Source organism: Rhinoraja longicauda, chromosome 10 (genome assembly GCF_053455715.1).
Source record: "Rhinoraja longicauda isolate Sanriku21f chromosome 10, sRhiLon1.1, whole genome shotgun sequence".
In the NCBI taxonomy this organism is placed as follows: Eukaryota; Metazoa; Chordata; class Chondrichthyes; order Rajiformes; family Arhynchobatidae; genus Rhinoraja; species Rhinoraja longicauda.
Window position 1 is genome coordinate 29,796,236 of NC_135962.1, and position 11,099 is coordinate 29,807,334.

An 11,099-nucleotide genomic window follows, 5' to 3' on the forward strand; every position below is an offset into this window, starting at 1 on the left:
TCTTCCCCTTCTGCGTCTCCCAACCTCCCTCCCCCCCTTCACCCTTCCCCTGCGCCTTGCCATCTACCACCTCCACAGGTTCAGGGCATAGGGGGCGGGGGTCCTCACTGCTCCGGGTCACCAAGGTAGTACTTGCAGCCTCTGATGGGTTGGCAGTGCCGTCCCGGGTCACCGAGACGGAGCCAGCAGCCCCAGCTGAGTCAGCAGTTCCACCCCGGGCCACCGAGGCATGGAGGGCCGCCCCGGTTGGGCCAGCACTGCATTCCTGGGCCCCTGCGTTAGAATTTCTCGCATTGGCCCGGCTCCTGGGACACTCTCTACGGAGATGTCCAAACTCCTTGCACGCATGACATTGTGCCTCTCCCCAGCTCCAATACACGCGATTACGAGAGACCCTTATGCTCCACAGCGAAGCTCCCCTCGGCACCTAACCCCACTTCCACCTTCATAAACACGCGCCTCTTGAAGCTCAGCACCCCTTTCTCATACGGGTCATTCCCGGGGTGCATGAGCCTAGTAAGCTTAGACCACACCTCCCCAATCTTCTCCAAGTGTGGAAGGAGTTTTGCATCCCGGAGAAACGTGGGACAATTCCGTAGGAGAACCGATTTTACATTGGACACCCACGGTTCCACCTGTAGATGGACCCCCTCCACCGTGAGCCCCTTCTCCAACACTTGGGCCACATCCTTCCGGGACTTCAGTATCAACTGAACCTTCCCTCCTGCACTCTCGGAAGAGGCAATGACATCCCTCTTGAACAGATCATGCAAGCCCTTTGCAATTGCAGCCCTGCTCCACGTGAACCCGGTTTGAACCGAGATCCCGTAAATATCCCAGTCCAAGTCAACATGAGGCTCATCCACGAGTGGCCTCGAGGCCGCCGTCGAAGCCGCCATTGCGTAGCTCTGAACCTTAGGCCGAGCCCCCGCCTTCATGACAGTGGCACACCTCAGCTCCAGGGACAGCAGCACCTCAGCTCAAAAGCGATCCTCAGAGACAGTCACAGTCTGAATAAGCAGCAGAAGCAGTTTCCTCCAGCCAAAGAAAGGAAAGTCCCCAAGCTCACCTCCACAGTCCAGAGCAGCTTTTGGAAGGCTCTTCAAAGCCCTGACAGAAGCAAAAGATACCCTCTTCACGTTAAGCCCAGGCAACAGCACTGTGCAAAACGGTGTTGGGGCAGAGAGTCGGTGCTATAAATGTCAAAGACACCGAAATCATTCCTACCCACGATCTCCAGGCACTCTTGGCAATCCGCCAGCCACGGCTGCTCCCACTGCGGTGCAGAGGAACTCAGGAATTCCACACGAAATGGAGAAATCCTTAAACAAAGGAAAGTTTCCACAGTCCGACGTTCGGTCAAACTATGAAATCTCACTGCAACTGTTCCTCCTCCTTCGACAAGAAGCTTGAAAGGTTGCTTCAAAACTTCTCAGTCGTCGGAGCAGAGAGAAACACGACCTCTCTCTCTCTCTCTCTCTCTCTCTCTCTCTCTCTCTCTCTCTCTCTCTCTCTCTCTCTCTCTCTCTCTCTCTCTCTCTCTCTCTCTCTCTGATTGAAGCTCTCTCTCTCTCTCTCTCTCTCTCTCTCTCTCTCAGATTGAAGCTCTCTCTCTCTCAGATTGAAGCTCTCTCTCATACTGAGATTGAAGTTTATCTGGTGGTGCAAGCTTTCAAGCTTCTCTCCCCATGAACCATTTCTCCATATAATAGAGATTTTATCTTCACCTTCACAGGCAGATGGATTCTTGATTTAGTGGGTCCTATAAAAGATGTCACCACTTATATTTTTAACTGTCCTAAAGCCCAGCTTTTTTTTATGGATATCAATCAACTCTTTTAGCTAACTATAACAACATTTAAATGACCTTTGATAGGAAATGTTTAGAGGGGCATGCACCAAATGCAGGCAGGAGGGACTAGTTTAGATGGGGCATCTTGGTCAGCATGAGTAAGTTGGCTGAAGGACCTGTATCCATGCTGTATGACTCTACAGTATACAGTCCATAGCGCCTTCTATAGATCTCTTTGATGATGCGGAGATTAGTGCCCGTGATGGACCAGGCAGTATCTACCACACTTTGTTATCTCCTTCATTAATGGGCATTCAAGTTGCCTAACCAAGCCGTGATGCAACCAGTTAACATGCTCTCTACTATACCTCCTGTAGAAATCCAAGAGAGTATTTGTCAACATACTGAATCTCCTCCACCTTCAAAGGAAGTAGAGGCATTGAAGGACTTTCTTTATGATTGTGTCAATGTGCTGGGTCCAGGACATATCTTCAAAGATAAGCACGCCCAGAAAATTGAAGATATTGGCACTCTCCACCACTGACTTGTTGATGAAGATAGATTTGTGGATCTTCAGCCTTCCTCTTCTAAAGTCAATAATTAGTTCTTTGGTTTTACTGATGTTGAGAGCAAGGTTGGTCTGACACCATTCAATCACAAGATCACATGGATGATCAGCCATGATCATATTGAATGGATCAGGCTCGAAGGGCCGAATGGCCTACTCCTGCACCTATTTTCTATGTTTCTATATCCCTCCTATAATCTAACTAATTCTGTAATTCGCCTAATAAGTGGTATCGTTGAAGAATTTATAGATGGAGTTGGAACTAACCGAAAACATTAAATGTTTCCCTTTCCACAAATGCTGCCTGGCTTGAGCTTTTTTTCCTAGTACATTCTATTTCGTTTTAAAATTTTCAGCATCTGCTGTCAAAGTATACAGTTAATGGCAAGACCCATAACAGCACTGATGTGTGGAGGGATCTTGGGCACCAAGTCCATAGCTCCCTGAAAGTTTAAGTAGACATGTTCGGCACAGACACTGAAGGGTCTGTTCCTGTGCTGCTCTGTTGTATTCACAGTGAAGCTAATGGAAGGGTTGCAGTACCAGCTTAGTGTCACTTGAGGGGGCTCTATTGCCGTACTGGAGCTCAGCAAATTCCCCAAGAGTCTGGAAGCAACTGTAGCATCATCATTGACTGCACTATCATCGTCTGGAAGTTTAGTAGCTGACAGATTAATTGTGTTGCGAATAAAATAAATCTTGAAAACATTAGTATTATGTCATGCTATTGCTTGCTTTGCATTAATGATTGTGCTTTTATTCAACTATACACCTGCTGTCCTAATGCCCAATGTTTGTTGATAGAATTGAAATTGCTAACATTTATCTGTTTAAGAGGCGAGAGTGCTTAATTGTCATATGTACCGACCGACAATGGATCAATGAAATTCTTACTTGTGGAAGTTCAACAGGGCCATAAACACATTATGCACATATGGAGGTCACAGAGTCATACAGCACGGAAACAGATCCTTCAGCCCAACTTGCCCGTGCTGACCAAGATTGGCCTACATCCTTCAAATGGTTGAGAGCTTGAAGTTCCCTGCTGTCATCATCACCAATGATCTGCCGACGACCAACCACACCAATGCGACTGCCAAAAAGGCACACCAATGTCTCCACCTGCCCAGGCAACCAAGGAAATTCAGCTTGTCTCCAATGATGCCACAAACCTCCACAGATGCACCACGGAAAGCACACTGTCAGTCCACACCATACTTTGGTCTGAGAACAGCTCTGCCTCAGACTGTAGGAAACAGCAGAAAGCCATAGATGCAGCCCAATTCATCACACAGACGTCCCACCACTGACTCCATCCGCACCCTATGCTGCCTTGGAAAAGCAGCCAACAAATCAAAGATCTGCCCATTCCATCCTCCCCTCACCGCCATCCATGATAAGGTACAGAAGCCCGAAAGGGAACACCACCAGACTCGGGAACAGCCACCTCCCCTCCATCACCAGCCCCCTAAATGGTCCCTTCACAACCAAGGGATATGTCAAACTCGTCTTTCCCCCAATTTTGAGACCTTTGTCCATGGAACCATTGCACTACAATGCTGGGAACCATATTCTACACTCTGTCATACCACTGCTCCACCTATTGCACCTGAGCCCAAATTGATTGTCTCCAAGCATAGTATTATCTAATCTGATTCTGGTTCTGGTTGATTACTGCGCAAACACCTCATAAGTGGTATGAGGTCGGAGTGAGTAGAGTAGTGATTAAATTTTGAAGTGGGCCTTTTTGACCAAGTTGAGGCGATCTAGTTGCTCAATCCCCTTTTTAAATGACTGAACATCGGGAGCGGCCCTTGTGTTGGGTGGTAGCATATTCCAGAGTTGGTGCTCTGGGATGACGGAAGATCTGATGACGTGATTTTGTGAATCTCATTGTAAATTGCAATGTCTCAGCCTGATTCTGCGTAGCTCTAGGGTATCCCATCCGAGATTGGGATAGCACGCTAAACAAAGCCCTTCACTGTACCTTGGCACATGTGGCAACAATAAACTTAAGCCATTCCTATCCATAATATTTAATGATTTTTTAAAAAATCAATGAATTAATAATCAGTAATACTAGTGCTAAAACCAAATCCCTTTGTGCAATCAAAGTCTATAGAAATTCATAGTTACTGAGGTTGGTGTTGTGTAGTGTTCAAGAACCTGGTGGTTGTTGGGAAGAAGCTCTTCTTGAATCTAGTGACCACTGTTTTCAGGCTCCTATACCACAAGCGGCTGAGCCGTGTGGGTCTTTGATGATACTGGCTGCCTTTATGAGGCAGCGCCCACTATAGATCCTTTCAATAGCAGGATGGTCGGTACCTGTGATGGAATGAGCAATGTTTACCAGTCTTCATAATCTCCTTTTCTCCTGAGTGTAGGAGTTGCTGAACAAGGCCATGATGCAACCAGTCAGCATGCTCTCCACCATACACCTCTGAAAGTTCAATAGAGTATTTATCAACATACTGAATCTCTTCAAACTTTGAAGGAAGTGGAGGCATTAATGAGGCTTCATTGTGATTACAGCATTGTGCTGGACCCAGGACAGATACTCAGAGGTATGCACACCCTGGAACATGAAGCTGATGACTATCTCCATCTTTGTTCCGTTGATGAAGGCATGTTCCAGGATCTTCCGCTTTCCCTACGACGGAAATGTCAATAAGACCAGAATTTCCAGGGTGTGTGTAGAGCTGTGGAAGAATAAGCAGATAAGATCCTATTAAAAATATTATTTATGATTTAATTAATTAAATTGCATTTTCAGATACAGCCAATTTTATTTTTTTAATTAAAAAGTAATGTTTTAATTTTCAAAATCTCTTTTATTTCTAAATTTTTAATATTTCTGCATTTTAGAGATGTTCAAGAACCGTGGGATCTTGATTCACTTTTTCCTAAAAGTTCTCAAGGGAATGGTACCACCTAATTTAGCAGCAGGTTTGAGAGGATTTAACATAGGTTTAGCATAATTTGGGTTTCAGATAAATTTAGTAAAGGGCCTGTCCCACTTAGGCGATTTTAAGGCGACTGCCGGCGACTAGACTGTCGCCGAACGTTCGCCGGGGTGTCGCGGGCATGATCATGAGGAGTCTTCAATGAATTGTAGCAGATCTCCACGTGTCGCGGAAAAAAATTCCAGATAGAAATTTCTCGGCGACAGCTGGCTTGTCGCCAGGTATCGTAGCTTATTGTGGGTGCTGTCGCATGCTGTCCCCAGGTTTGCTAGGTTGTCGCAGATGCATTTAGAAGCACATAATATTAAATTAAAAAAAGGCATTTGAAGATACTGGAAGATAGTTTTGTTTAACCAATTTATTTACCATCAGAACATTTGACAGGTAGATTGGAGGCGACAGTTTGACGATCAGGTAAGTATGGGAATTTAGCGATGTTTCCGAAGACGGTGCAATCTCTTAGCCAGGTGCTAGTTTCACAAAAAAAGTAACTTGTATCGACCTGACTCGGCATTGTCGTGGTCATTGTCAATAGACAATAGGTGCAGGAGTAGGCCATTCAGCCCTTCGAGCCAGCACCGCCATTCAATGCGATCATGGCTGATCACTCTCAATCAGTACCCCGTTCCTGCCTTCTCCCCATACCCCCTCACTCCGCTATCCTTAAGAGCTCTATCCAGCTCTCTCTTGAAAGCATCCAACGAACTGGCCTCCACTGCCTTCTGAGGCAGAGAATTCCACATCTTCACCACTCTGACTGAAAAAGTTCTTCCTCATCTCCGTTCTAAATGGCCTACCCCTTATTCTTAAACTGTGGCCCCTTGTTCTGGACTCCCCCAACATTGGGAACATGTTTCCTGCCTCTAATGTGTCCAATCCCCTAATTATCTTATATGTTTCAATAAGATCCCCCCTCATCCTTCTAAATTCCAGTGTATACAAGCCCAATCGCTCCAGCCTTTCAACATACGACAGTCCCGCCATTCCGGGAATTAACCTAGTGAACCTACGCTGCACGCCCTCCATAGCAAGAATATCCTTCCTCAAATTTGGAGACCAAAACTGCACACAGTACTCCAGGTGCGGTCTCACCAGGGCCCGGTACAACTGTAGAAGGACCTCTTTGCTCCTATACTCAACTCCTCTTGTTATGAAGGCCAACATTCCATTGGCTTTCTTCACTGCCTGCTGTACCTGCATGCTTCCTTTCATTGACTGATGCACTAGGGCACCCAGATCTCGTTGAACTCCTCCTCCTCCTAACTTGACACCATTCAGATAATAATCTGCCTTTCTATTCTTACTTCCAAAGTGAATAACCTCACACTTATCTACATTAAACTGCATCTGCCATGTATCCGCCCACTCACACAACCTGTCCAAGTCACCCTGCAGCCTTATTGCATCTTCCTCACAATTCACACTACCCTCCAGCTTAGTATCATCTGCAAATTTGCTAATGGTACTTTTAATCCCTTCGTCTAAGTCATTAATGTATATCGTAAATAGCTGGGGTCCCAGCACCGAACCTTGCGGTACCCCACTGGTCACTGCCTCCCATTCCAAAAGGGACCCATTTATCCCCACTCTTTGCTTTCTGTCTGTCAACCAATTTTCTATCCATGTCAGTACCCTACCCCCAATACCATGTGCCCTAATTTTGCCCACTAATCTCCAATGTGGGACCTTGTCGAAGGCTTTCTGAAAGTCGAGGTACACCACATCCACTGACTCTCCCCTGTCAATTTTCCTAGTTACATCCTCAAAAAATTCCAGTAGATTTGTCAAGCATGAATTCCCCTTCATAAATCCATGCTGACTCGGAATGATCCTGTTACCGCTATCCAAATGCTCAGCAATTTCGTCTTTTATAATTGACTCCAGCATCTTCCCCACCACTGATGTCAGACTAACTGGTCTATAATTACCCGTTTTCTCTCTCCCTCCTTTCTTAAAAAGTGGGATAACATTTGCTATCCTCCAATCCACAGGAACTGATCCTGAATCTATAGAACATTGAAAAATGATCTCCAATGCTTCCACTATTTCTAGAGCCACCTCCTTAAGTACCCTGGGATGCAGACCATCAGGCCCTGGGGATTTATCAGCCTTCAGTCCCATCAGTCTACCCAAAACCATTTCCTGCCTAATGTGGATTTCCTTCAGTTCCTCCATCACCCTAGGTTCTCCGGCCCCTAGAACATTTGGGAGATTGTGTGTATCTTCCTCAGTGAAGACAGATCCAAAGTAACGGTTTAACTCGTCTGCCATTTCTTTGTTCCCCATAATAAATTCCCCTGCTTCTGTCTTCAAGGGACCCACATTTGCCTTGACTATTTTTTTCCTCTTCACGTACCTAAAAAAACTTTTGCTATCCTCCTTTATATTATTGGCTAGTTTACCCTCGTACCTCATCTTTTCTCCCCGTATTGCCTTTTTAGTTAACTTTTGTTGCTCTTTAAAAGAGTCCCAATCCTCTGTCTTCCCACTTCTCTTTGCTATGTTATACTTCCTCTCCTTAATTTTTATGCTGTCCTTGACTTCCCTTGTCAGCCGCAGGTGTCTCTTACTCCCCTTAGAGTCTTTCCGCCTCTTTGGGATAAATTGATCCTGCAACCTCTGCATTATTCCCAGGAATACCTGCCATTGCTGTTCTACCGTCTTCCCTGCTAGGGCCTCCTTCCAGTCAATTTTGGCCAGCTCCTGCCTCATGCCTCTGTAATCCCCTTTGCTATACTGTAATACTGACACTTCCGATTTTCCCTTCTGCCTTTCCATTTGCAGAGTAAAACTTATCATGTTGTGATCACTGCCTCCTAATGGCTCTTTTACCTCTAGTCCCCTTATCAGATCAGGATCATTACACAACACTAAATCCAGAATTGCCTTCTCCCTGGTAGGCTCCAGTACAAGCTGTTCTAAGAATCCATCTCGAATGTCGTACGGTAAAAGAAAATTTTGGCGATCTGCTACGACTTTGACAGTCGCCGGCAGTCGCCTTAAAAATCGCGAAACTGGGACAGGCCCTTAAAGCAAACTAACCTGGGAATTTCCCTGATTTGGCTAGGATGAAGGGATTAAAAGTACCATTAGCAAATTTGCAGATACAAAGCTGGGTGGCAGTGTGAACTGTGAGGAAGATGCTATGAGGTTGCAGGGTGACTTGGACAGGTTGTGTGAGTGGGCGGATGCATGGCAGATGCAGTTTAATGTGGATAAGTGTGAGGTTATCCACTTTGGTGGTAAGAATAGGAAGGCAGATTATTATCTGAATGGTGTCAAGTTAGGGAAAGGGGACGTACAACGAGATCTGGGTGTCCTAGTGCATCAGTCACTGAAAGGAAGCATGCAGGTACAGCAGGCAGTGAAGAAAGCCAATGGAATTTTGGCCTTCATAACAAGAGGAGTTGAGTATAGGAGCAAAGAGGTCCTTCTGCAGTTGTACAGGGCCCGAGTGAGACCGCACCTGGAGTACTGTGTGCAGTTTTGGTCTCCAAATTTGAGGAAGGATATTCTTGCTATTGAGGGCGTGCAGCGTAGGTTTACTAGGTTAATTCCCGGAATGGCGGGACTGTCATATGTTGAAAGACTTGAGCGACTAGGCTTGTATACACTGGAATTTAGAAGGATGAGAGGGGATCTTATCGAAACGTATAAGATTATTAAGGGGTTGGACACGTTAGAGGCAGGAAACATGTTCCCAATTTTGGGGGAGTCCAGAACCAGGGGCCACAGTTTAAGAATAAGGGGTAGGCCATTTAGAACGGAGATGAGGAAAACCTTTTTCAGTCAGAGAGTGGTGAATCTGTGGAATTCTCTGCCTAAGAAGGCAGTGGAGGCCAATTCTCTGAATGCATTCAAGAGAGAGCTAGATAGAGCTCTTAAGGATAGCGGAGTCAGGGAGTATGGGGAGAAGCCAGGAACGGGGTACTGATTGAGAATGATCAGCCATGATCACATTGAATGGCAGTGCTGGCTCGAATGGCCTACTCCTGCACCTATTGTCTATTGATTAATCTTGACTATCAAGAATAGCTGAAACATGCCAACCTATTGTGGAGGAAGCTGAGCATCTGTCACACTGAAGGGTCTCGACCCGAAACATCACCCATTCCCTCTCTCCAAGATGTTGCCTGACCTGAGTTACTCCAGCATTTTGTGATACCTTCGATCTGTCACACTGAGATCAAACAAGTAAAATCATACAGCATGGAAAGAGACCCTTCGTCCCAACTCGTCCCTGCAAACCAAGCTGCCTTATCAAACCTAGTTCCATTCACCTGCATTTGTCCAAAATCTCTCTAATCTTTTCCTATCCATGTATCTGTCCAAGTTTCTTTTAAATGTTGTCATTATACTTGCTTCAGCGACCTCTTCTAGCAGCTCATTCCATATACCTGCCACCTGAATGAAAAAGTTGTCCCTCAGGCTCCTATTAAATCTTTTCCCTCTCACCCTAAACCAATGTCCTCCAGTTCCTGATTCCCCTATCTCCCCCCCCCCTCCCCCCCAAGATTTTATGCATCTCCAAAAGATCACCCTTCAGCCTCCGGCATCCAAGGAATAAAGTCTGCGCCTGTCCAATCTCTCCCTTTTCAGTGCATTTAGAAAGTATTCAGACCCCTTCACTTTTTACACATTTTGTTACGTTACAGCCTTATTTTAAAATGGATTAAATTCTTTTTTTTTAAATCAACAATCTACACACAATATCCCATAACAAAAAAGCAAAAACAGGTGATTAGAATTTTTTTCAAAGTAATTAAAAAGAAATAACTGAAATATCACATATACAAATATTCAGACCCTTTATTCAGTACTTTGTTGAGGCACCTTTGGCAGCGATTACAGCCTCAAGTCCTCTTGGGTATGACGCTACAAGCTTGGGCACCCCTGTATTTGGGTAATTTCTCCCATTCTTCTCTGCAGATCCTCTCAAGCTCTGTCAGGTTGGATGGGGAGCGTCGATACACAGCTATTGTCAGGTCCCTCCAGAGATGTTCGATCGGGTTCAAATCCGGGCTCTGGCTGGGCCACTAAAGGACATTCACAGACTTGTCATGAAGCTGTGTTGTCTTGGCTGTGTGCTCAGGGTCGTTGTCCTGTTGGAAGGTGAACCTCCGCCCTAGTCTGAGGTCCAGAACGCTCTGGAGCAGGTTTTCATCAAGGATCTCTCTGTACTTTGCTCCGTTCATCTGTCCCTCGATCCTGACTAGTCTCCTAGTTCCTGCTGCTGAAAAACATCCCCACAGCATGATGCTGCCACCACCATGCTTCACCTTAGGTATGATATTGGCCAGGTGATGAGCAATGCTACTTGGCATTCAGGCCAAAGAGTTCAACTTTGGTTTCATCAGACAAGAGAATCTTGTTTCTCATGGTCTGAGAGTCCTTTAGGTGCCTTTTGGCAAACTCCAAGCGGGCTATCATGTGCTTTTTAGTGAGGAGTGGCTTCCATGTGGCCACTCTACCATAATGGCCTGATTGGTGGAGTGCTGCAGATATAGTAGTCCTTCTGGAAGGTTCTCCCATCTTCACAGAGGAACTCTGGAGCTCTGTCAGTGACCATTGGGTTCTGGGTCACCTCCCTGACCAAGGCCCTTCTCCCCCGATTGCTCAGTTTGGCCGGGCGGCCAGCTCAATGAAGAGTCCTGGTGGTTCCAAAGTTTTTCCATTTAAGAATGACGGAGGCCACTGTGCTCTTCGGGATCTGCAATGCTGCAGAAATTGTTTTATACCCTTCCCCAGATCTGTGTCTCGAAACAATCCTGTCTCG